At 45.0% G+C, this 21482-nt stretch overlaps 1 protein-coding gene across 2 annotated transcripts in view; it reads left to right on the top strand.

The window, feature by feature from the left end:
* The window catches only part of CAPZB (capping actin protein of muscle Z-line subunit beta), a 125286-nt gene that overhangs the window by 7304 nt on the left and 96500 nt on the right, over nt 1-21482 (top strand). The window lies entirely within an intron of this gene.

Here is a 21482-nt window from a genome sequence, read left to right as displayed (position 1 = left end):
GCAGAAAGTGTAGACTATGCCTGGAACTTGTAATTACAGCAGGAGTGTTGGTTGTTACATGATTATTTTATCAATACAGGTGATTGATAGGTGGTGTTTCATTGAACCTCTCAGCCAACCTGGAAGGCAAGTGATAGCCCCTTGTTCTGCTGAGACCCCCAAAGAGGTAGAGCCCTTGCCCAAGGGTGGCAATCTTAAAGGCTTCCAGCCCTGTGTTTTCTGGCTGAAAAGTTCTTTTTTTTTTGGCTAAAAAGTTCTTATTGCAGATGACAAGCAGTCGTTACCACTGGCTCAGACCCTGAACTTCTCCAACCACTGCTTATACTGCTCTGTGAAGCTTCCTCTTTTAGCATTCGACTCAGCACAACCCTTTTGAGTTCAGATCTGATCTGAATCCATTATATTATTTAACATTATTTGTCTCAGAGGTTCTCATAAAAAGATTTCGGCAGAGGACTCATTATAGTTACCAAGTGAAATATCTTTAATTAAAACTATTAAGGCCATGAAAAGATGCTTTTGCTCTTCCCTTTCTTCTGGGATACGTGAATAGCGAGCAGTCTCCTGTTGGAATTGAGCATTTCCTGGTGATGCCCAATGCCCTTTTCCCTTCTCATTCATAGCCATGATCGGTAGATGGGAGCAAGTCTGGATTGCTCACATCTGATGTTGCTACTCAAGGCTTCTCCATTATGAGGCTTTGGCCCTGATGGGATGGATCTGCCTTCGCTTGGACAGGCTTCCAGGATGCAATTTTGTGCTGAGAAACTGAAGGGAGGAGCTTTTATCTGCCACACACGCCCAGTGAAGTCGGATTTCAGGCCACTGTGGCCACTGAAGGAGCTACTCTTGAATGTTTCCCTGTCTCATATCTGGCTTGTTTTTTAACAGTCTTTGCTTCTCTGCTGAGTATGGCTTACTGGCGACTCCCAGTCAGTGTGGGTCCCTGGGGCTAGATGCAGACCCATCATCAAGGAACATAAACCCTGACACAGCAGTGGCCAAGCTTGGCCACTTAGGTGCTTTGCACTGTTGAGAATTTCTGAAGTGCACCGTCCTTCCTTGTGTGTCCTCCTCCAGGCAGCTCCCATCTTGAAATCTCTTTCAGCCATAGTGGGTGTGGACCCCTGGTGGCCTCTGCCTTGTACGTATTAAGTAGAGCACTCATGGACCAGAAACTAGGTGTCGCCTGAGATAGCAGTCTTCATCCCTTATATTATTAAGTAGTCCCTCCTGGATGCTCTATTAGTCACAGCAATAGCACCTTCCTTCTGCCAGTGTCTCTGCTGGATACCCACGGTCACTATCTCTAACTCTCTCAACTCCACCCCCGTGAAGCTGCTTCCTCATTGTGAAGTTCAGGAAACTGAGGCTCAGAAAGGTTTAGTGACTTGCCTAAGGGCCCCCAGCTAGTTAGTGGCAGCTAGTTAGTGGATCCAGGTCTATCCCACTCAAAAGCTCATGCTTATTCAGCTCTGTTGCCTTGCCCCTCATATGCATGGACTCACCAGGACGCTTATTTGATGGATGAGGAAACAGATTGAGAGAGGTTCATCTATAGGTCTGACCGCAGTGGCCGAAGTCTGGGTTTAGGTTAGAAGTTAAAAGTTTTTGGGTTTTTTTTTTGTTTGAATTGTTAAATGAAAGCAGCTAGAACTTTCTGAGCTGTGGTCTCTTTTTAGAAAGAAACCTGCTAAATCTTCAAGTGTTAGACATGTCTTAGGCTGCCCTCCGTAGGGGTGCGCCTTTCTGGACAGCACAGTTATTCTTTGTCACAACCTCATCATTGTGACAGCCCCTTACCTACCACTGATGGTTGTTGAATGAATGGATGTATGTCTAGTAAGTCCTTAATAAATGTAAGGGCTCCTCCTCCATTAGGTTGACCCATGAAATTGCTGTTTTCTATGTCAGTGAAGGTTGAATATCAGCAGTTCATGTAGTTCAGCCTAAAACACTAAACACTAGGGTGGGTTGAGTGTGGTGTGAGACTTTCTAGCAGTGTCCAGATCTCCCTTTGGGCTTGAGCCCTCAGCCACTTGTGGCTTCTCATGAAGTCAGTGTGGGCTCCTCGTCAGTCAGTGTCACTTCAGGTAGGAAGGACAAGCACGGAGGGAGCTGAGCGGGTCTGCCTCCGAGATGAGGTCAGCACATTCTTCATGCGTTCAGCCGCTGCTGGCATTGAGTCTGTCTGGAGGTGCTGGCAGTGGGGGGAATAGTGATCTTAATTGCGCTGGCATTCACTGGTGGCTCTGTACATGGTAGACACTGGGCACTTGGCCCAAAGTCACACAACTAGCCATCCTGGGAACTTTTGAAAGATCCCAGGCAGTTTTGATTCCAGAGTTCAGGGTCAGTGAAGGGCAGGTTCTGGAACCAGACTGCCTGGGTTCAGGTCCAAGCACATAGACTTGGCAACTTCCTTCACTCTCTGCCTCAGTTTCTTTGTTTCACAGTGAAGTGGTGAGAATAAAAGTGTCTATTTCTGGTGGATTTTAAGAGGATTAAATGAGTTAATATATGTAAATCCAGACACATGGTAACAGTAACTATTATTATTTAAAATATATTTTTATTTATTTCAGAGATGAAAGGAGAGAGAGAGAGCAATAGAAACATCAGTGATGAGAGAGAATCATTGATTGGCTGCCTCCTGTACACTCCACACTGGAGATGGAGCCTGCAACCTGGGCATTGTGCCCTGACTAGGAATTGAACCGTGCCCTCCTGGTTTATAAGTCTATGCTCAATCACTGAGCCATGCCAACTGGGCTTTAAAATTTTTTTAACTTTATTATTACTATTTTTTTAATAACTATTATTATTTACATCAGTAATAACATTGTGTGATTATCACTGACAAGGACTCTTAGCATGCTGTGAGAGCCAAGAGAGACTGCAGGTGTGGAAGCTGTTGGAGAGAATTTGGACCTTGGGTTATTGATGCTTTATTTTGAATTGGAGGCATTGCTTTTCCCACAGCTCAGTGGAAAGCCTTATTGGTTATGGGCCTTGCAGAGCATACACCTGCTTCTCTGTGAACAAGTTGTTTCAAATGGCACTGCCAGGTGATAATAGAAGTCACTCTTCTGGAAAATGGCTTAATTGTTTTTCTTCCTCTGGGTATGAGTGGCCAACCCTGGAGTGCCAGTTACATATGGTACCCAGGGCCTTTGAGAGGAGCGGGACCTGGTGCTACTCAGCGACCCTCGTCTCAACCCCCGTCTCCCAGGTCCTGTGCTTATTTTTTGATCAATTTTCTCATTTTTTCGGAAGGTGGCAGGCAAGTTGTCAGAGGTACTGTAGTCTTTGTGAACCGCCAGAGACCTGCAAGATTCTGCTGCCTCAGGGGTTTAATGTTTTATTTTAAGGGCATGTGTTTGATTTTAAGGCATGTAGAATGTTTGGGTATATGAAGGAGGCAAGATAAAGGAAATGGTAAAAAAACAAACAAAACCAATTGTTGGAAGGCGGCCTGGTATAGGATAGTGGAAGGAGACTCCGGGATCTGAATCCCACTGGATCTGAATCCCGCTGTGGCTGCTTCTGTACTGTATGAGCTTGAACTAGGTACATCATCTCTCTGAGCCTCAACTTCCTAATCAGTAAAGTGGACATAATATTTTCTTCACAAGGTAATTGACAGGATTAAATAAGAATAATGTAAATGAAGTGCTGTAACTCAAGCCCCATGTGGGCACTTCATACATGCTCATTATTATCTGTAGGAATTTCATCATTTGTCATGCAAATGAGTACCATTCCATTGGGAAGAAAATTGGATTGAATCTAAAAAAATTCTTGTAGTAAGGACTACCATAAATGTAAGATGTAGGTATAATGATCACTCTAAGGCAGCAGTCGCCAACCTTTCAGACCTCACGGACCACCGGTTGGTGACCTCTAAGGAGAGGCTCAGACTTGCTGGCTTATAGGGTGGTTGTTCTTGGGCACAATTGACGTGGTCGGCAAACCGCGGCTCTCGAGCCACATGCGGCTTTTTGGCCCCTTCAGTGTGGCTCTTCCCCAAAATACTACGTGCGGGTGCGCACGTACAGTGCGATTGAAACTTCGTGGCCCATGCGCAGAAGTCGATATTTTGTGGAAGAGCCGACCACTTGCTTAGAGGATTTATCATGCTTGCACTGCTTCAGCCCCTGTGAAATGAACACTATAGACACCATCCCATGAATCTTTCCCATAGCCCTGGTCATGCCCCCATTTGCAGATGTAGAAATGGAGGCCTAAGAGGTTCAGAGGTATCTTGTACAAGGTCACACAACTAGTAAGGGGCAGAGGCGACCTTTAAATTGGTCCTTCTGATTCCAAAATCTAGCCCAGTGGTCAGCAAACCGTGGCTCGTGAGCCACACGCGGCTCTTTGGCCCCTTCAGCGTGGCTCTTCCACAAAATACCGGCTCTTTCACAAAATACCGACTTCTGCGCACGTGGTATTTTGTGGAAGAGCCACACTGAAGGGGCCAAAGAGCCGCGTGTGGCTCACGAGCCACGGTTTGCCAACCATGGATCTAGCCCTTAATACACCCTGGAAGTTGGCCCAAGAATGTCGTTTTTATGTATAGAGGAAAGTGCTTTATGTTGATGGTTCAACAAATGTTCTATAGCATTTTTTAAAAGTTTGCAGCTCAAAGCAGACTATTTGTTAAGTGGCTGTTCCTAGTTTTGCTTTGATGATTTGGAGCGCATGTTAAAATGCAAGAATGAGCTTGCAGCTTCTCATTTAAAAGGGAGCCTCATTTCCCACATAGTAACTTCTAACCATGCTCAGGGTTTGGAATCACTTTTGAGGCCTTGAGTACTGTAGGTTTGTTTGTTATTGTTTTTTCTTCCTTCTCTGCCCTCCCTCCTCTTCTCTGTCTGTGTACATCCAGGTGGACTCTGAAATGATGAACAGAGTATGGGGTTAATATCTGTCAGTGATCGTGCTAGCTTTTGAACTTGGAGCCAACTTACTCCACGGCCTGGCAGTGTCTTAACATGCAGCTAGGGCCAGAACTAAGCAGAGAGGCCATAGTTAGATGCTTACCTAGATCGCCAACAGAAAACGAATTAGTCCAATCCCCAGAGGAGCAGCCACACACATAGAGGTTTTTTATCTCAGAGTGCTAGGCTGTGGATGTCAACACCTGCTCACAAGATGGGCAGGACCTCCACGTCCTAAGTTCATGGCAGCCTGTGTTACCTTTCATCATATTTGACAATAGTTGAGATTCCTGGGAAATGGGTCCAGTCTTCACATTTCCTTAATCACTTTGATTTCTTCATTCCTTCTTTTAAATAACTCCCTCCAGAGGCATTTATCTAGTAGCTAGAATTCCCTTGTCCTTTGCCTGTGATAAAACTGGCTTGATAGGTGTGTTTATTTTTCTCCCCATGTTGATGGACGGTGGTTTCTGGGCTTGCTGAATTCCAGATGGAGAGCACACTGAAGCATTGTGGGAATTTCCCCCAGGATCATGCTTTTATTTTGATACCACGGTATTTGTTTGGTACATATTGATTGTTGAGGAAGCATTTCCTGAGATAACAGACAAGAACTGGTTGCCATGGTCCCTAAGGAAGGGCCCTCCCATCATATGACTAACTGGCAGAACATGGACACATAAATAGTGTTGGACCTTTTTGGGATGCACTCAGAGTGCTTTGTGAGGCTTGACTGCTACTCCAGCACCCCTGGAGGCATTGCATTAACAAATAAAAATCTGTGAGTTGAATTCCATTACATGCCATAGTCTCTAAGGAAAGAAAACATGATTTCCAAGCCTCAGGTGATGGGCTGTGTTGGAACAAGCACAACCAGATTCCAGACCACCTGAAGCATTCAGTAGGCCCCCAGAGTTAATAAGGAAAGGAAGGCAATGGCATCCCTTACTACTTACTTCAGTTGGCACTTCACATGCATTATCCTATAGCAGTCCCCACTATCGCAGGGGATTTGTTTCAAGACTCCCAGTGGGCCTTAGCTGGTTTGGCTCTGTGGATAGAGCATTGGTCTGGAGACTAAAGGGTCCCAGGTTCAATTCTGGTCAAGGGCACATCCCCGGGTTGTGGGCTCAATCTCCAGTGGGGGGTGTGCAGGAGGCAGCCAGTTAATGATTCTCTCTCATCATTGATGTTTCTATCTCTCTCCCTTTCCCTTCCTCTCTGAAATCAATAATATATAGATATAGATATAGATATATACATATGTATAAATTATATATATACATATATACATATATATATTTTTAAAAGGTCCCCCTTAAAAAAAAATTCAGAGGTCCTTGGAACTCTGACTAGACTGTAAAGACTACCAGTAATGAGCTTTCTAAAAAGTTCAATTATATATATCATATATCATACACACACATATGTGTGTGTGTGTGTGTGTGTGTGTGTGTGTGTGTGTGTGTATAAGGGTGATATGCTAATTAGACCAGGTGTCTTCTGGCCATCATTCTGTACGTCCTTCCTGACGAAGCCAGGGCTAGAGGGAAGCAGCCTGGGTCCCGGGTGCCTGTGGGCAGCCCAAGGGAAGCCAGCCCGGGTCCCAGGTGCTGGAGGGAAGCCAGTGCTGGCAGCCGGGGGAACTAAGGCCTACTCTTGCATGAATTTTCATGCATCGGGCCTCTAGTATATATATAAAAGACTTCCAGTGGATGTATGAAACCAGGGATGGTACTGAACCCTGTATATGCTAATGTCTTTTTCTATAATACAGGTTGGGGCAAAAGTAGGTTTACAGTTGTGAGTACACTAAACACAGCTTATTCTTGTATTATTAAATGTTCATATGGAAAATAATACAATATTTAATAAATAATACAAAATAAGCTGTGTTTAGTGTACTCACAACTGTAAACCTACTTTTGCCCCACCCTGTACATACCTTTTCACTTAAAGGAAACTCTTATGGCTTCTCTTTGTCATATCCGAATTGCTAGCATTACTACTCTTCTGCTTTGGGGGTCATTAGTAAAATAAGGGTGACCTGAACACAAGCACTGCGATACCTCGACGGTTGATCTGATAACTAAGGTGGCTACTAAGTGACTAATGGGCGGGTAGCATATACAGGAAATGCTGGATGAAGGGATGATTCACATGCAGGCAGATGGAGCAGATATTGGAGATTTCATCACACTACTCAGAATAGCATGCCATTTAAAACTTATGAATTGTTTATTTCTGGAATTTTTCACTCAATAGTTTTGGATCATGGTTGACTGTAGGTAACTGAAACCATGGGAAGTAAAACTGTGGATAAGGGGGACTACTTTATCAGTTTAGTTCCCAGAATTCTCCTAGCATGGGATCTTATGAATTTAGGATCCTGTGACATTATGTAAATTACAAATTATATAAATTTAGAAATGTATGTAAATTGCTAATAAGTTGCAGAGCCAGCTGCTCTGACTTTAAACCTTATGCCGTTGACCTCTGTTTTGTTGTGGAATTTTACTGCTCAAGCAGGGCCTGTGGCTTGTTCAGATCCCACAGTAAATCAATCACTAGGCAGTTGGGGCGAGGTCCTGTGCCTAACACTTTAGAATCTGGACTCTACACTCCGAGGTAGGCCAATGTTTCATCTGCCACATAAACTTAGGCCCATTTGAAAACATGTTTGAACGTGCTTCTCCAGATGCATGGAAAGACCACACTTTCCAATATGATGCTGTGAAAGAGCTTTCTGGCAATTGGATTGACCAATCCAGAAAGCTAGTGCTCTGTGGAGGGACAGGTCTGGATTCAAGCCCGGGCCCTTTTAATCTATAGCTCCTCTTTTGTTATCCTATATAATAAAGAGGTAATATGCAAATTGACCATCACTCCAACACACAAGATGGCCGCTCCCATGTGGTCAAAGATGGCTGCCCCCATGTGGACACAAGATGGCCTGCAGGGGAGGGCAGTTGTGGGCAATCAGGCCAGCAGGGGAGGGCAGTTGGGAGGGACCAGGCCTGCAGGGGAGGACAGTTGGGGAGGACCAAGGCCTGCAGGGGAGGGCAGTTGAGGGGGGGACCAGGCCTGCAGGGGAGGGCATTTGGGGGTGACCGGGTCAGCAGGGGAGGGCAGTTGGGGGCGACCAGGCCTGCAGGGGAGGACAGTTAGGGGTGACCAGGCAGGCAGGGGAGGGCAGTAGGGGCAACCAGGCTGGCAGGGGAGCGCAGTTAGGGGCGACCAGGCCTGCAGGGGAGGACAGTTAGGGGCGACCAGTCTGGCAGGGGAGAGCAGTTAGGGGCAATTGGGCCGGCAGGGGAGCAGTTAGGCGTCGATCAGGCTGGCAGGGGAATGGTTAGGGGGTGATCAGGCTGGCAGGCAGAAGCAGTTAGGGGCAATCAGGCAGGCAGGCAGGCAGGCAGGCGAGTGGTTGGGAGCCAGCAGTCCTGGATTGTGAGAGGGCAGTCAGACATCCCTCGAGGGGTTCCAGATTGGAGAGGGTGCAGGCTGGGCTGAGGGACACACACACACACACACACACACACACACCGTGCATGAATTTCGTGCACTGGGCCTCTAGTAATGTACATAGGAGACATGAATTGCAGTAGCAAATATCCACTGAAAAAGTGGATGTTCACTAGTAGGTTAAAAAATGATCTTACAGCCGAACTGGTTTGGCTCAGTGGATAGAGCATCGGCCTGCGGACTCAAGGGTCCCAGGTTCGATTCCGGTCAAGGGCATGTACCTTGGTTGCGGGCACATCCCCACTGGGGGGCGTGCAGGAGGCAGCTGATTGATCTCTCTCATCGATGTTCCTAACTCTCTATCCCTCTCCCTTCTTCTCTGTAAAAAATCAATAAAAAAAATATTTTAAAAAAAAATGATCTTACATCAATACACTGGGATGCATTGCAGCCCTTAAAATGCGAAATATGAAGACTATGTAGCAATGTGGAAAAGGTTTGTTGAATAAAGTAGAGTCCTCATAGCTGGGTAAAATGTTCATATTAGAATACCTATCTCATGGGGTGTGGTGAGGATTAAACAAGCAGTTTGTAAGCCCTTTACTCTCTATTAGTTGCAGTGGATATCTGTATCTATCTATCTCTGTCTGTGCACACAGACATAGGTGTGTGTATGTTTCCCTTCTTTTGAGATGCCTTTTTTAAAAAATATATTTTTATTGATTTCAGAGAGGAAGGAGAGAGAGAGAAGAGATACAAATATCAATGATGAGAGAGAATCATTGATTGGCAGCCTCCTGCACACCCCCTACTGAGGATCAAGCCCTGATGGGTCTCAAACTGTGACCTCCTGATTCATAGGTCACTCAGTCACCGAGCCACACCAGCCGGACTCCAGATACTTTTTTAAGATAAATCCTCAGGAGTGGGATTATCTGGCTGACAGGAACTTTTGTCTCCACACATTTTCCCCAGTTACTTTGCTCTCATAGTGTTGTCTTAGTAACTGTGGCCTCAATGGCTGATCTCTAGGGTCCTCTGATCTGACCTTGTCCTCTCTGCCCAGCGAGCTTCATTTCCTCACTGTGGCTCCCTGTTCTGGCCGAGGGTAGAGAGATCCTTGCTAATTAACTTTTCTTTACATTGTCTATTTTCAAAAGTAAATTAATTAATTAATCTACTTAAATCCTCACCTGAGGGTATGTTTGGATTGATTTTAGAGAGGAAGGAAGGGAATGATTAAGAGAGAGAGAGAGAGACATCGATGTGAGAGGAACATCAAGTTTCTCCTGTATTTGCCCCAACCAACTGAGCCACCTGGCCAGGGCTAAAAGTAAATTAGGAGGGAAACTTTGTCATTACCATAAATGGAAAATCAGTATCAATTTTCGTGAGTAGCAAGTAAAAATTGGAATAAACATATGTAACTATTGATATAAAAGACTTTCATCTGCGGGCCACGAGTGTCTGGCTTGTTTCTGTCTCTGGGCCTCAGCTTGCAGCATCTCCCTTTTGCCTTCCTCTTTTCTGGTGTCTATCCCACTTACCTTCTAGGTCAGTGATGGCGAACCTATGACATGCGTGTCAGAGGTGACACGCGAACTCATTTTTTGGGTTGATTTTTCTTTGTTAAATGGCATTTAAATATATAAAATATCAAAAATATAAGTCTTTGTTTTACTATGGTTGCAAATATCAAAAAATTTCTATATGTGACACGGCACCAGAGTTAAGTTAGGGTTTTTCAAAATGCTGACACGCCGAGCTCAAAAGGTTCGCCATCACTGTTCTAGGACCTGACTCTGTCCCCCCTCGTCCACCGAGCCACCTCTGACTGCCACAGCCCTCCACATCTGTCTGCCCTTCCATCCACCCATCCTTCCAAACAAACATTTAACAATGGTATGTGCTCCAATTGGGCTAGGAATAAAGGTACTTCCCATCTCTACAAGGAGACTGTTCAGGTGGGGACAGTCAGACAGAAGAACCTGTGGAATGGGAGGTAATTGGTGTAAGGGTTTGTGTGCAGGTGCATTAGAAAAGGTGTCTGGCCGAGGGGGTTCAAGGCTGGGATCCCAGAGGGAGGTGTTTTGTTGGAGCCAAGATGAGAGGACTCATTTGTCAGGAGGATGAGGGGCGGGTATAGACATGGCAGGAAGAGAGAACAGTGCATGCCAGAAGTCGGGTGCAGGAGAACATGGCATATTTAGGGGAACCAACAGTAATTTAAACTCACTGCCAAATGAGAAGACTCATATGAAATCTTTAACTTGGTCATGTGTCCTAGTTATCCCAAGAAGTAAGGGGGCCAAGTGGCCCTCCTGGCTCCTGGAGGGGGTGCCAGCCTGCTGGGACCTCAGAGAAGGTGATGGTGATGGGTGTGGTGGCAAAGAGGCTCACTTTCTAGGTCTATTTCTATCAGAACTGTTTGCTCTTTGGACCATTAAAGGGAGCGAGTGTGTGATTGTTTTGGGCTTAGGTGGGTTCACATGAGTATTTTGGCATAAGAAATAAATTGTAAAGGAAATTAGCTTGTGTACCAGTCATATCTTTGGAAAACCACAGGTGCTTACTGAGCCTTTTAGGGTCCGGTCCATCTGTGTAAGTGAGGCTTGGTGAATGGGCCTCTGACCTGTTTTGAAGAATGTTCAGTTTACTGATGAGGGTGGGGTGGCAGGTGGGGGGCAGTGGCACAAGTTATGTGTTTGCTTAGAACACATTTTATTAAAGCCCTTTTTACTTTTACCTTCCCTGGTTTCCTTGTCTTCTAGATCCCAACACCCCCCAATAATATATTGCTTTGAACTTTTTTATAAGAATATGCAGATTTGCATAAAAAGGAGAGCTAATGAGGTCTTCCTTCTTATGTTCTGGTAGTGCTATTAGCAGACAATAAGGACTTAGAAAACTAAAACCATTGTTTAAAAACAGAAATTAGACTGTGTGTTGTTATCTTCTGTGATGATGGAAATGCTCCATAGGTAGCCACTAGCCACGTGTGGCTCTTCAGCACTAGTGTGACTAGTTGGATCAAGGAACTGAGCGTTTAATTTTAGTTAACTTAAACTTAACCACAGGTGGCTAGTGGCTTCTGTACTGGATAGTGCAGGTCCAGATGGGTGTTGACTCCCATTGAGAAATTGTCTTTAACTTAAATTATTCTAGAGCCATAGGGAGTAATATCATTAATCTGAACTATTTTAAATGATTTCTAAGCAAATTAAGCAAATACAGTGGGACCTTGACTTACGAGTTTAATTCATTCCGTGATGGAGCTCGTAACTCAAATTACTCGTATGTCAAATCAAAAAGTGAACGAGTGAGACACGTGATGCTGGGCTGATGTTGTGGTGTTCACTGTGACGTTCGCTGCGCCAACTAGTGGTGGGGTATCTGAAGCTGGCTCGTAACCCGAATTTTAGTTTGCAACTCAAAGCAAAAAAATCGGCCGAGAGACGGCTCGTATCTCAAAAAACTCGTTAGTCGGGACACTCGTAAGTCAAGGCCCCACTGTATGTTATTTCATACTAGAGGCCTGGTGCATGAAATTTGTGCACTGGGGCGGGGGGTGGGGGGTGGGGGGAGGTGTCCCTCAGCCCGGCCTGCACCCTTTCACAATCCCAGACCCCTTGAGGGATGTTGTACTGCCAGTTTAGGCCTGATTCCACAGGAATCCCTGCGGGATTGGGCCTAAACTGGCAGTTGGACATCCCTCTCGCAATCTGGCACCACTGGCTCCTAACTACTCGCCTGTCTACCTGCCTGATCACCCCTAACCACTCGGCCTGCCTGCCTGATCACCTCTAACCACTTGCCTGCCTGCCTGATCACCCCTAACTGCCTCTGCCTGCCTGCCTGATTGCCCCTAACTGCCTCTGCCTCGGTCCTTGCCCCCGCCTCTCATGGCTGCCGCCTCTGCCTCTGCCCCCACCGCCGTGGCTTCGTCTGGAAGGTTGTTCAGCTGTCTGATCTAATTAGCATATTAAGCTTTTATTATTATAGATGGGGTATTATTTATACACTATATTCAGTGGGTGCCCACTATTTATAAGGCATTGTGGTAAGTGGATAATCAGAAGTTATTTAACACTAGAGGCCTGATGCACAAAATTTGTGCAAGAGTAAGCCTTCGCAGCCCGGGCTTTGTCTGGAAGGTGGTCCGTAAGGCCGTCCAGAAAATCCTTCTGCTGTTCAGCTGTTCGGTTGATTTGCATATCACACTTTTATTATTATAGATACTTCCTTGAGCATCAGTTTCCCCATCTATAATGAGGGTATTGGGCTAAGTGAGCTTTTTAAAGTCCTTTCTTGTGCAGCCATTTTAATGATTTGATTTTTGTCTTTAATAGCAATAGTACTTATTTATTGAATACTCCTTTGTGCCGGGAAGATATTCAAGACATTAAGTAAATGTGTTATCTCATTTATATGTAATAATTTAGTCTTCATTTGTTCCAATGAGACTGTGTGTTGTTATCTTCATTTCATACATGAGGACATTGAGGCTCAGTAAGGTTTAAGTGATTTACTTGCAGTTATGTTACCGGTTAACTGTAGAGTTCAGGTGCCCACTCAGGGATGCCTCATTTCAGCTCATCTTCAGTTAAATCTTTGTTTATGCACAGGCTATTTTAAAAATAGATCCATCTTCATAAGCATTTACAACTCTTGTTTTATGTAAAAGTTCAATCATTTTTTTTTTTAAATAGACTTCGCTGTAGTGCTCACGTCAGGAGTCAGTGACTGTGAGTGGTTAGGAGTGAGGAGAGCAGGTGGCATGGGTGGAGGCCAGCTCATCTGGCAAGCCCATGTCCTCCTCCTCCGCCATATCCATGAAAGGCCTGCTTTGAGCACGCTCCTACTGGGATGTGGCCTGGATGTCCATGCTCAGCTCAGGCTAGGCAAACTTCAGCTTCTGCCGGGGCCGAAGGGGGAAGGGGGTATGCTGGGGGAGAGATTCAGAGGCAGAGTGTGGTTCTCAGACATTCTCTTGTTCCCATGTGCCACAAGGCAAGAGACCCATGGCGAGGCCACCAGTTTGGAGCCCAAAAGTTGACTCCACTTGTTCACTGGCTGGGTACCCATGTGCAAGTCATTTCACCTCTCAGAGCCTGTGAGAATCCATTCCCATATCCACCAATAATACTTCTGGAAACTCTCCCATAGCTCACTCTGTTCTGGGTCCTGGGGTCCAGCAATGAATAAGAGAAAGCTCTGCCTTCATAATGCCTGCATTCTGATTGATGATGAGCTTACTTTTCTCCCGTCCTTGAAATAGAGGTGCCAGTCTCTAACCTACCTCGTGGGTTTGTTTTGAAGAATAAATGAGATTCCTGACTAACACACAGCTCCTGGTGCCCCTCCCCAGAGATGGTTCCACAAGGCCAGTACTCTATCATTTTGTGGACCTTTTTCTAGAGACTTTGGCTTCAGCCTGCAGCTGGCCCTCATAGCTGTTCTGAGAGGGCAGTACCCTCTTTAGCTGTGCAGTATGACACATGATATGGTGAAGCACCTAGCACAGTGCCCAGCCTGTGCTGGCCTCCCAGTGCATGGTATTTCTTTCTCCCTCCTGTTTTGTATAAAGAAATACTACCACGCTGAAGCTATGAAGTAGGGGCTGGAAGCTGAGTGAGGACTGGTAGGAAGTTTTTAAAAGAAGTAAATCAAAGCAAATTCCTTACTCTTTTAAAAAATACTACAATTTCCTTCTTGTTTTTCTGACTACAGACGTACTACTTATTCTACTTAAACAACATACAAATATGTCACTTGGAAAATGAAACCACTCCTTAACTCCATCCCCTAGAAATACTACAAATAGAATTTGATACATTGTCTATGCATATCTATATCTATATCTATCTATCTTTAAATATATTTTATTGATTTCAGAGAGGAAGGGAGAGGGAGAGATAGAAACATCAATGTTGAGAGAGAATCATTGATCAACTGCCTCCTGCACATCCCCTACTGGGCATCTGGCCCACAACCTGGGCATGTGTCCTGATTTCCTGGTTCATAGGTCGATGCTCAACTGCTGAGCCATACCAGCCAGGTGCAAATGCTTATATTTTTAAAAAATGGTTCCACCTATACTTAGTTTGCATTTTCTCTCCTTCAGATTAGTTTTCTGCACACAAGGAATCAGGGGACTTTGTTAAATAAAATTAGCCTTGTCCTGAGGCCAGAAAAGGGAAGCAGACAGCCTCTAAGACACTGGCCTGGAAAAACGTAGGTCCTGGTTGAACTTTGGAGACCTTTGGGAGGTGTCACAGCAGAGGGAGAGGGGAAATCCAGGAGGGCAGAACTTCTCCCCACTACATGCTCTTTTTTTTTTTTTTTTTTTAAATATATTTTATTGATTTTTTACAGAGAGGAAGGGAGAGGGATAGAGCGTTAGAAACATTGATGAGAGAGAAGCATCGATCAGCTGCCTCCTGCACACCCCCTACCGGGTATGTGCCCACAACCAAGGTACATGCCCTTGACCGGAATTGAACCTGGGACCCTTCAGTCCGCAGGCGACGCTCCATCCACTGAGCCAAACCTGCTAGGGCCCCACCACACACTCTTAAAAAAACCCTCCAATGTCTGACTTTACATCCTGGCTTTCCTGAACTGGTGACAGCTTTCTGTCCTTTGAATATATAACAGAAGTGCCATCTCCACAGAGTGGGAGGAGAGCCTGCCTGCTGCTCTCAGAATTGGGCTTCTGACTGTGGTGGGACTGACCTTCATTGGGTGTTCTATCAGCTGTTTCACATCCTCTTAGAAGAATCTCTCTACTTTTTTGGATGACAGAATTCTAAAGATTGACATTTAGACTGATTGGCTTGCTTGCCCACATGTGTGTGAGGTTTCTTTATATCAAAGAGTGCATGGTAGTGTAGTTTAAGGACAAATGCTGTGAATGCCTACGATACTTAAAACTTAATTATAAAACTATAAAGTTGAACCATATGAAATTGCCATTTTTGTAGGCCAAAATTGATCATTGTCCATTTTATATGTTTCAACTTAACAATTCATTTTGCAAAGTTTGGATCATAGAAGGAAAAAAATCACTAGTCACAGTTTCATTTTTTATAAGTCCTTTTATTTCTTTTATACATGTAGCTTTTTTGTTAGTTATGGTCCTAGACTATCTATAGTTTACCTTCGTTTTTAAAGATTCATATGGCCAAACAACGAGATACCTCACACAATTATTCGAATGACCAAAATCCCAAACACTGACAACACCAAGTGCCGAACAGGATGTGGAGCAAAAGAACTTGCATTCTTTGCTGGTGGGAATGCAAATTTTGGAAGATAATTGGCAGTTTCTTTGAAAACTAAACATATTTTACCATGTGATCTGACAATTGCACTCCTTGGTATCTACCCAAAGGAGCTGAAAAACTTCCACACAAAAACCTGCTTACAAATGTTTATAGCAGCTTTATTCGTGATTGCCAAAACTTGAAATCAACCAAGGTGTTCCTTAGAAAGTGAATGGATAAACAGTGGTACATTCAGACAGTGGAATATTGTTCAGCAATAAAAAGAAATAAGCTGTTGCTCAGCTGGTGTTGCTCAGTGGTTGAGCATTGACCTATGAACCAGGAGGTCACGGTTCAATTCCTGGTCAGGGCATATGCCTGGGTTGTGGGCTCAATCCCCAATCTGAGTCATTCAGGAGGCAGCTGATCAATAATTCTCTCTTCATTGATGTTTCTATCTCTCTCTCCCTCTCCCTTCCTCTCTGAAATCAATTAAAAAAAAGAAAGAAATAAGTTTCAAACCACAAAAAGACATGGAGGAAACTTACATGCATGTTACTGAGTGAAACAATGCAGTCTGAAAAGGCTGCATACTGTGTGATTCCCACTGTATGACTGACTATCTGGAAAAGACAAAACGATGGAGACAGCAAAAAGACCAGTGGTTGTCAGGTAAGGGAAGAGGGAGGGATGAATAGGCAGGGCACAGGGAATTTTTAGAGCAGTAAAATTATTCTGTATGATACTCTGTATGGTGGATACATGTCACTATATATACATTTGTCCAGACCCATAGAATGTGACCAGGAGTGAACCCTAATATAAACTGTGTACTTTAGGTGATGATGTGTCTGTGTCGGGCCATCAGTTGTTAAGATGAGTTTCAATGGCTGCACCGTATTAGAGACGATAATAGACACAGCACTAGCTTCCCTGATATTCTATCTTTAGGTTACTTCCAGTTTTTTCATTATAAACAGTGTCACAGTGACTGTGGTCCTTTATGCAGTTTCCTGTGTATTTGGATTCTTTTGTAGGATGGACTCCCAGGAGTATTATTGTGTCAGAGTATGAACACTTTCACACCTCTTGACAAATATCACCAAAGTGTCATGCCGTTTCATAATGCCACCAGCAATACGAGTGTGCTTTTATTGCTTCTTTGTCAACCTTGAGTGTTTTTCTCCCTTAATTTTTAATAGTATAATAGGTTATAAATAGTACCTTATTTTTCATTCATAGCTTGTCAAAGTTGAATATTTTTGTCCACTTATGTGTTTGCTAATTTCACTTCCTGTCATTTCTTCCCACCTTTGAGCCATATGTGTGTATGTGCTCTTGTACCAAATTAGAGAATTATCAGTAAGTAGTATTGTATGAACAGAGCTCTCCAGTGTACACGGTGGATTACACAGTGCCCTCTGAGTCATTGTTTGGGGAATTAGGGGTGCCTAATTAGTGCGGATCAAGGCAGGATGCAAGTGCTATGGGCCTTGTCTACAGTCCCCCAGGCCCAGCGGTAATTTCTGTGCCATCTTCTTCCTTCAGCTGTTCCGTGAACTCAGCTGAAATTCGATCACATTACAGTATGGTTAAGGGGACTAATTAGCCATAAACCTCAGGAAATTCGAAAATTAAAGAGTCCATTAATCCCAAGGCCCCTCCCTTTGTGAATGGCTCTAATTCCCCTTGGTTTGCTTGATTTTCCTGCTGTGCTTTAGTTCCAGTGAGATTTGCATAGATTGATGGCCTTTTTGCTGGAACTTCCTGCCTTTCTGGGGTTAAATGTACCCTTTAAGCTGCCCCTCCCTCCTCCCCCCACTGATTGAGCTAATCTCTAAGTAATAGCATGGAATGCTGGTCATTATTCCATTTCCTGGATGAAAATCCTCAGGAGTACTTTAAGGTGAGTATAATGGCCCTTGTTAGTGCCTCTTAAACCATCTTGTGACCCAGAGGAACAAAGATGACCTGTACAATTGCACCTCTCACTGAAGTCGAGTTTCAGGCTAAGCACTCCCATTCCTTCTCCCTTTAAATGGTTAGTGGTCTTGGGTTGCGGTTTTTGTTCCTGTGGTTTGAGCAGTTCTTGTCCTAGGCTGCCCTGTTCCTCCTTCCCAAGGAGGCCAGGGTGCAGCCTAGTGAAATACCCAAGGTTTGAGGATGTTGTGATTAGATGGGCTGATGAATAAAGACAGGCTGGACCGTGAGCTAGAGTCCCTCTTTCTGGGTGGTTCTGCATTCCACCTAAGGCCATTTATTTATGAACGTTTAAGGGAACTCGAGCCTGGGATCTTGGAAAAATCTTACTGTATGCCAGCCTCTGTGTGAAACTGGAGAGCTATCTTGTGTGGGGTTTTGTGTGTGTGTGTGTGTGTGTGTCTGTGTATGTGTGTGTTTTTCCTATAGAATACCTGATCCTGCCTTGGATTTGCAGCTGACCTTCTTTTGAGAGGTTTTAGGAGTATTCAGAGATTATTTTTGTATTTCTTTTTTTTTTTTTTTTATGTCTTAGAGCTTTTTCTTCTCTTTTCAACTCATTTCATTTACTATAGCAGCAGATTGTTGGTTGCCTTAAGATTAGGAGCCTTGCCGTAACCAGTTTGGCTCAGTGGATAGAGCGTCGGCCTTCGGACTGAAGGGTCCCGGGTTCGATTCTGGTCAAGGGCATGTACCTTGGTTGCAGGCACATCTCCAGTAGGGGGTGTGCAGGAGGCAGCTGATCGATGTTTCTCTCTCATCGATGTTTCTAACTCTGTATCTTTCTCCCTTCCTCTCTGTAAAAAATCAATAAAATATATTAAAAAAAAAAAAAAGATTAGGAGCCTTAAAAAAATGATGAGCCTTGCATATAAAAACCTATAAGATACAGGAAATTGGTCTTCTCATATATGTAATTTGCTCAGAGACTGTGATGTCTTCATGGCTTGAGAAGAAAGAAAGAATGTGGTAGCCTTTGTGGTGCTAGACGTGACCATCACGAGAACCTGTGAGTGTGCCAGCCCTTTTGGAAGGATTTAAGATGAGCAGCACATTTGGCTTTCGGGCTCTTTTCTCTCCTTAGCTCCTCAGTGACTTTTGTAGAACAGGCAAATGCCAAGGCCCACCGGGGCAAATCCATGGTCTGATGAACTGGCCAGGCCAAACAGACCCAGGGTATGGCAGAGTTGTGGGTGTCCTACTTGTCCTGAACCATCATGTATTACAGCGTCAGTTAAACCAGGGAGTCGAAGACTAACTGTCCTGAACCATAATGTGGGGATCAGCGAGGGTTTCCTGCTTGTCTGGACTCCATTACCTGTTGGGCAGACCCATTGGGTGGCACAAAGAAGTCCTCTCAGATTGGCCTCTTTTAGTGAATAAAGTTTATTTATTGAGTTAAAAAATAGAAATGGAAATAGACTATCCCCAAGTCTTTAGTGGGCGGAGCCCTTGGGGATCCCAGACACCCTGATTAGCAGTTGCCGGTGTTGAATGCTTTCGTTACCACACTCCACTCTCGTTACCATGTACTCAGCACAAATATGGCTTTTCATATTTCTTAGATGCTCACCTTTGTTTCCTCTTCACCGGGCCCCTGGACAGGAGGCGTAAATTGCATCCATCTGTCCTCAGTCGGGGGAGCCCGCCTGCTCCTTCCTCTGGACCAGACCCTGTAAATGGCCTGCAAGGCTGGGAGCTGTCAGCCCCTCTGGGCCCTCTGCTTCCTGGCTGCTTGGTCTGCAGTTTGGCTTCCTCTTTTCAGTAAGGTTCCGTGAATTCACATTTGAACCCACCCACTCAGCCACTCCTCCTTCCCTTTACGAAGAGTTTATCTTTTTCTCTATGGCTTCTGCTGATGTCTGCAGTTTCTTGTCAGAGGAGCTTTAAGCGGTGGTGGGCACTTTAAAAAAAAATCACTGTGAAGAATGGTACTTTCCCCCAGAATGGTTCTGCCTTTGCCTCCAGCCTCTAAGCTCCACTCCTTGAGTGAGTACTTTTAAGGCATTTGGAGAATATTGGGACGACTTTCTGAAGTGCATTATTGAAGCTTTTGCCGTTGTGGTAAAAAGTGCAAGTTTGCAGTCACACGGCCTGACGTTCCCGCATAGCTGCCTTGGACAAGTTCCTGCAAATCACTGGGCCTGCTCATCAGCTGGGACGATCAGGTGAACCTCACAAGGTTGGAGGGATTGAAGGAAGATTGTGTATAAATCTTGTAAGATTGGATATAACTTTCTAAAATAAAAGCAGCAGGAATCCCCCTCCAAATGTCATTTGCTTAACCTCCTGTGGAAAAGAGTTTTTTAAAAAATGACGGTGTAGCTATTCTAGGGTGAAGTAGGTGAGTGACCTTATTGGACAGATGTGCTCTGTGGGAGTAGGTACCTTATGTGGCCAGTACTTCAGTCCCCATCCCACCCTGGGAGTGCGGATATGAATTGCAAACACACAAAGAGGGGTCGCCAGTTTTGCCTGTATTTTATATAACTTGTCTCGCCAGGGCTTCCCTGATTCCTTCCTTCACTTCTAAGCTTTTATCTAGCACCTCCTTTGAGAGCCTGACTGACCCTGGCGAAACCAGTGCCACGAAATATGGTGCCTGCTCTCCAGGAATCCCTGTCTACGGTGGGAGACAAATCTGTAATTCAGCAAAGCAGCGAACAGTAGCACACCTCTTGGTCAGCAGTGCAGATGTTGGAGCTGGCTGCCTGCATTTGAGTCCTCATGTCCTGTTGTCCTTTGTTTCTCACTTTCCTCATCTGTAAGATAGGGATAAGCTTGTTTAGGGGATGAGTTAATGCATCTCATGTGCTTCTTTAGCTGCCTGGTTCCCAGGAGGGGCTCGGTAATTGTTTGCTATTAACACTGTAAGAGGCATTGATTCAGCAAATATTCACCCATATGGTGAATGACACGAAGTCCCTGCTTTCTTGGGATGAGACAGATCATAAACAAAACAGCATTTCCAGTAATAAGCGCTATGAAGAAACAAAGCAGGGCGATGTGCCAGGACCTGAGAGGAGGGGAAGGTTCCAGGGATGGGGCCTTCCAGGTGAGATGAGACTGCTGAGGGAGCCAGCACAGGGACATGTGAGGAGGGGACAGCTGGTGCCAGGCCCTCACGTGGAGGAGAAGGGAGAAAGGTCTGCTAGTGATGAGGCACCGTGTTGGCAGGGCCAGATCACGCCTGTGCACCAGGTTTGTTCTTGTGGTAACAAGAAGCCATAAGGGTTTTAAGTGGGGGAATACTGTGATCTTACTTTAAAAAAAGATTATTCCAACTGCTATGCAGGTCAAGGATTGTGAGAGGCTAGGGTAGAGGCAGCAGGGAGTAGTTAGGACACCCAATAAGAGAGGGTGGTGTAATGGAAGTGGACAGAAGTGGGGTGTATTCACTCATAGGACTTGTAGGTCCAGCCAGAAGGTGCCTGGGGTTTGTCTGTGGTTGAGTGATGCTCACCCACAGGAATAGTCACCATCAGGCATCCGATTTAGATGTGCTGACTCCACTTCCAGTGCTCTTCCCACACCTCCGCTAGGCCTGTACTATCCTTGCTGTTCATGAAGGCCCACCCAGGACCAGGAGCCAGCTTGCAGCCCCTTTTCTTCTTATCGATTTGTTCCATGGATAGTTATTCCCTGACCATGACTTAAACACTGTGCCAGACCCTGGTGATACAGAGGTGACCAAGAAGCACATCACTCTTTCTCTCCTGGAGCCTGCAGGAGATAAACACTACATAGATAGCCATGGTTCCCAGGGGGAGGTATGCTGCCACAGAGGCCAGAATAGGGGATTCACCATAGGAAGGGCTAGGCTTGAGCT

The sequence above is a fragment of the Myotis myotis genome, unplaced genomic scaffold, assembly GCF_014108235.1.
Source record: "Myotis myotis isolate mMyoMyo1 unplaced genomic scaffold, mMyoMyo1.p scaffold_m19_p_2, whole genome shotgun sequence".
NCBI lineage: Eukaryota > Metazoa > Chordata > Mammalia > Chiroptera > Vespertilionidae > Myotis > Myotis myotis.
Note: the sequence above shows the minus strand (reverse complement) of the source record. Positions and strands in the feature narration are given on the sequence as shown.